The 5,960-nt window shown below is 40.9% G+C and overlaps 1 long non-coding RNA gene across 1 annotated transcript; it reads left to right on the top strand.

The window, feature by feature from the left end:
* The first annotated feature begins 710 nt into the window (after positions 1-710).
* LOC115548227 (uncharacterized) lies at positions 711-4,406 on the top strand. The gene is made up of 2 exons (XR_003977548.1): positions 711-1,043; positions 3,344-4,406. It is a non-coding gene; the product is annotated as an uncharacterized LOC115548227 (long non-coding RNA).
* The last annotated feature ends 1,554 nt before the right edge of the window (positions 4,407-5,960 follow it).

A 5,960-nucleotide genomic window follows, 5' to 3' on the forward strand; every position in this document is an offset into this window, starting at 1 on the left:
CTTGTTCAAACAGGATCTCCTGAATGTCAACATGGAGCACCATTGTCGTGTTGCCTGCAGCTGTCTACAGAACTGGTCTTCCAGCTGGCACTCTTTGCTCAGCCACCGCAGTTGTATTTATCTCTTTTTTTTTACCGTTGCCATATGAAGTAGTCCGCCAAAGGTGTTGATGTCCATTATGTGATAGGCCTACACCTAAAGTCTAAGATTGGCCACCACTTCTGTAGAATACAGCAACGGGCCATCTACGTGTTCCATCTTTCACCGTTTAACCCTTGGTCATGTGGTCAGAAATGCAATGCCATATGCAATGCAATGCCATACATATATATATAGATATATAGACATATAGATATATAGATATATATATAAAGCCTATATATATAGCCTATATATATATATATAGCATGTATATATATATAGCATATATATATATATAGCATATATATATATATATATATATATATATATATGATATATATATATATATATATATATATATATATATATATATATATATATATATATGATATATATATATATATATATATCTACTACATCCGAGTCCTGCAATGTAACTGTTAGTTACAAAACACTCTGTCAGTGTTGAATGACCGTGTACGGAGGGAATACTTTGCAATTATTGGAACATAATCGAAGAAGAGAGGGCAAACGGCCGCCCAGTTGTTGCTTTGGAGTAGCTCCAATAGCAGCTATGGGAGTAGCCCCAATAGCAGCTATGGGAGCAGCTCCAATAGCAGCTATGGGAGCAGCTCCAATAGCAACATGGTCTATAAGCGGGAGGGGAAAACTGACGAGTCACAACAGGTTCCTTTCGTTGCGTGGCGAGGAGATTAAACTCAGCTTTCAATTTGTGTGAACTGAAACATATACGCTTCAACATTACAACGTCCTCTTTTAAGCAGTTTTTTAACAGTTCCGAATACTCAGACAACCCGCTGAGCGACTGGACCATACGGGGGACAAGCTGGCAGGTGGACCATTCCTACGACGTTGGAGAAGCATAGATCTGCCTCTTGATTGTATGTATCTGCACTTGAACAATTGATAAGGACCTATAATTGTTTAACTAAACGTACACAAAGGGATGAAATACAAAAAATAGCACGGTTCAAATAAGAAAGATTAAGAAACTTGATTTAGAAAGATCATTCTTGTCATTCAACCAGGGACTTCACTAGGATTGAAATTGAAAAAATCATCTCATATTTAAAGTGCTTCTTTAGTTCATGATTTATTACAGGTGAGAGTATAGCGGGCATCTATCAGGTCCTGTTTTCTGGCTCACTCTTTCCTTTACCTGCCTTACAACCTCCTGCTTCCCTACTGAGGCTTCAGAATGTCCTGCTTTTTAATATTATGAATAATCTGGATACATTTAAGAGTTGATGTAAACCACCAACATTTTCGTCCTGTCTCGTCTCGTCAACGAAAACTAAACTTACATTTCGTCATAGTTTTTATTATCAAGGATCTATTTTTAGCTCGTCATCGTCTCGTCAACGTCATGGAAAATGGGTCGTTGACGAACATTTTTCGTGATATTTTTCGTTCACGAAATGAACACTGGACTTGGTATGATTTAAAAGTCTACATATTGGGGTGAGTTCAATAAGATAAAAATATGTTACAATAGGCTATGTTCTAAAATGTATCCATCGATGCAAATGAAAAAATATATAGTCTAGTTTTATAAACTCACCTCTTTTATGGTTTCAAGGCTGCCACTGATATTTCTATTTCAAAATAATTATATATTGTGGCAGACTGCAGGGAGGAGTGAGGGGAGTGGTAGGTCTAGCAACCTGCTGGCTCCAACCCCAAGCCATAGATGGACTTCCTCCCCTTACCGAGGAGGGCTGTGTGAACCAGGAAGGCTAGCACACTACAGGCAGGATCTGTGTGATCGCCTGGAAGTGCGCTACGGCCCAGAGAAAGAGATAGGTGGAAAAGTGTTGGACTGATTACGGACGGTATCCTACAGGAGGTGGATGACCGTTTTCCCACCCTGGGGGTTTAGTTTACTAGTAAATAAACCATCCCTTTGAACTGCTCTCTGTGTGTTGTGTCGTTATATCTGTCCAACTTGGTGGCGTGGAAACCCCACACCCACAAGCCTGCTACATAATAGCCTATTCATAATAAATGTATATTGGGGGTGGGGTGGCTTATGGTGTGTTCCTGAATCCTCGGACGCTAGCCTTCCGAGTTGCATTTTTGACGTCACTTCCAGGCTCTGAGCATTCATAGCATTCTTGTTCGTCTTTTTGATTGTGGCATAAAATTGTCTAGCCATTGTTTATTATTAGCCTCTTTAGCAAACCAGCCCGAAAAACAACAACACAACTTTACATTGCATTGCACGCACAGCAAGACCGTGCAATGCATAAATTGGTGACCAGAATAAAGTAGCAATGTAATCAAGTGTGTAAGAGCATTTAATAATAATAATAATATTAATAATAATAATAATAATAATACATAGGTTTTATATAGCGCTTTTCTCGGTACCCAAAGACGCTTTACAAAAACACAAAACAAAAAGGATACAAATGGACAGTACAGTACATACATGCATACATACAAATACTCCAAAACAACAATACAGAGAAAGATAGGACAATAAGAAAGAGAGAGGGTGAAAAAAGATTTGTCAGGTGTTGTAAGTGATGTTGAAGAGATGTGTTTTGAGATGACTTTTGAAAGACTGCAGTGAATCAGAGTTACGGATGGCCAGGGGGATGGAGTTCCAGAGGGTAGGGGCGGCGATGGCAAAGGCTCTGTCCCCTATGGTGCGGTATTTGGTCCTGGTGATGGGGATGAGGGTGTTGGCAACAGTGGAGCGTGTTCGGTGTGGGTCAATGGGGCGTTGGAGGAGATCTGTCAGGTATGAGGGGGCAAGGTTGTTTAGGGCTTTGTAGGTGGTGAGGAGGATCTTGAAATGTATGCGTTGTTTTACCGGTTGTTTTTAAATCGATATTAAAACGACCTACGTGGTACAAATACAAAAAAAAAAGAATATTCACGGGCGCAGCCATTTTGTTGAGAGCGTCATCACTGCTCTCGGTCTACTCATGGGTCTACTCTCAGATTTTTGAAAGATGAAGACAAAAAGGGGGCGTGCCTTCGAGAAATGCCGCAAGAAAGCTGGGAGATCTTCGATTTTCAACTCGGAAGTCTGGCGTTCCAAGATTCAGGAACACACCATTAGCCCCCCCAAAATAGGCCTAATGATGTTCCTGCTTTTAACTAGATGAATACGATGTAATAGGTTTTATCGTCAGTAGAAATAAGGTTATTAATTTCAGTTTTACCTCCACAGTGAATGCTGATTCATTGACAAGTACAACGAGCGAGGATTTAACCCACCCAACATGTTGTCCAGTTATGGAATGCCATTGGGGACTAAACCGTCTGGGAATATACGGCTCGATTCAACCAAATGGACCACGTCAAGAAAGACGTGTTGGCGGGACCCACATTTAACGTCTTCTGACGTTCCAATCAAAATGTAACGAATGGCTTTTATGGTCGATTGTCAACTAGGATGAACTACAGCCTAATTATACTTCAAACAAAACTATAGTTTTGTTTTAGTTTTTAGTCAGTAGCTCTGAACCTTACTAAGCACCTTGTCAAAATAATCTGTAACTAAGTCTATCTCGCATGTCTGATCTTTTTTTGACCACAAGGTGATTCTATCTATGCCTCTTCTTGAAATGCATCATGTTTTAGTCGGCAGAGGCTTGTAATGCTGCATAGCATGATAAGCATGATAAGGTGCAAGGAGCAGAAAAAGTTAACATGGGTTCTAAAAAATAGTAATATTTTTTATTATATAAGCTGATGAAGCTGACACGTGACCAATGTTTACTGTATACAAATATTTGTAATTAAATGCAAACCCCAGTGAATCATTTACTCTTGTTTCTCTGTTTTGAGATTCACACAGACTTAGCAGTCTTGTTTAAATGTTACAAATTGAGTTAATAAAATGAATTTGGAAATAGTTTTAAGTGTTGCAGAAGTTATCTACGCTAATTTTTCTATTTCAATACAGGGATGGATCCCAGGGGGGGAATGACAGAAAATTATTGAGAATCACTGGTCTAGAACATGTTGTACTTGTTGATTAGCTCATGTTGTTATGGCAATGAAAACGCCCTCAGCTGATAAAATAATGCCAGCGGTTGTTTTTTTTACTGAAAAATAGCACCCTTTGTTTTTGCATCAGAAGATTTATAAAAATGTATGGGTCCCTGAAAGTGTGACAACATAGTTTAGTGCTCCCGAAAAAGTGGTATGTTTCTCATATTATTGATCTGGTACATGTTGTACCATTGTGTTTCAGCAACTGTCAATAAAAAAAAAAGGGAAAATATGGTCATTTTTGAGTGAAAGGAAATTTAATATACCTCAAATTTGTTTGTACTGTTCACATCCATTGATTATTCCTTCATCCAAACAGTATTTTTTCCTTTCATCACTTAGTGGTTCAGATCTGCATTTTTTAGCTGACACTGCCAGCTATTGGCTTAGACATACAACAGCATAGTAATTAAGATAGATATAAAGGTTGTGGAAGAATTTTAGGAAGGGGGCGCAGTTTAATATTACCTCCCACTTCCCCACTCCCCTCCAATCAGAGCTTAGCTATTTTGTGGACCAGCGGACGGGCAGCTCCGGCGGGGGGAACTCGGCGCAGCCCTGCAGATAAGCTCCGGGAGTGCAATCCCTTTCTCTGCCGGACTGCCGCCAAAGCTACGGCGGCAGTCCGGAGGAGGAGACATGGAGGAGAAAGGGATTGCACTCCCGGAACTGAGGTGCCGGACTGCCGCTGAGCTACCCCCGTCAGACTGCCGCCGAAGCTTTGGCAGCAGTCTTAATGATTGATAATATCATCCGCCGAAGCTTCAGCGCAGTCCAGCGGGGGTAGCTCGGCGGCTACCCCCGCTGGCCGGACGAAGCCGTCCAGCCGCCGCTGATGCTTCAGGGGCAGTCTGGCAGCTCCGGCGGTGTACTCCGGGAGCTGAACTGCTGCCGAAGCTGGCAGGTCCTGTGGGGGATAGGTCTCGGCGGCAGCGCCGGCGCGATATTATATAAATATTATATATAATATTATTGTTATATTATATTATATAGATTTAGAGCTCCAGGAGTCTGCAAACGACAACAATCCCTTCTCCTCCATACTGTGGTTCAGTCTGACCGCTCATTTGTCAATGGGCGGCAGCTCATTTGCATTTGCATTAAAGCTACAGACGCAAGGGACTGAAATGGAGGAGAATAGCGCTAGGCTAGGCTATTTCCAGCAGACAGCTTCAAAAACATGTTTTCTGGAACTCAAATACTATGTTTCCTAGATGGGAAAACACCATCATTTGTCTCCTTTAAAATGATAACATCAATTGATCACAAACCACAACCACATCACCACGAGTTTGTTCAGTAAAAACATTTTAGTATTTTATAATGAGCCACAATAGTTCCTGAGAATGAAACATAGTCTTTGAAGGCAAAATTAACTCAAATTCTTGTTGTCTTCTATTCTCTAATTTAATAATCAATGACATTTTGTCACCTTAACTAAAATAGGACAGAAGTTTAGATGTAATACGGTTGCCTTCAGGGGGCAGTTTTGGCCAGGTAATGCCCACTACTGACCACGTGCTGGCCAAAGGTTGAGTCTGATTTCATTGCTCATAGGAAAAATCTCAGCTGTACCCCTCGCTGTTGCTCGTTCACGCGCCTTGGAGCCATGTCCGAAACCCATTCAAAGGTAGCATAAGGTAGTGGTCGAGTTGTAAAAAAAAAGCCAGGGGGGATGGTGGATTTTAACTTTTAGGGACAGATCATTTGTGCTGATGACAGGGCATATGGTGGGAGACCAACGGTGTGATAATTATTAATATATTATTAGGGGTCCAAGCCAACAGGTT

This window comes from Gadus morhua, chromosome 8 (assembly GCF_902167405.1).
Source record: "Gadus morhua chromosome 8, gadMor3.0, whole genome shotgun sequence".
NCBI classification, from domain to species: domain Eukaryota; kingdom Metazoa; phylum Chordata; class Actinopteri; order Gadiformes; family Gadidae; genus Gadus; species Gadus morhua.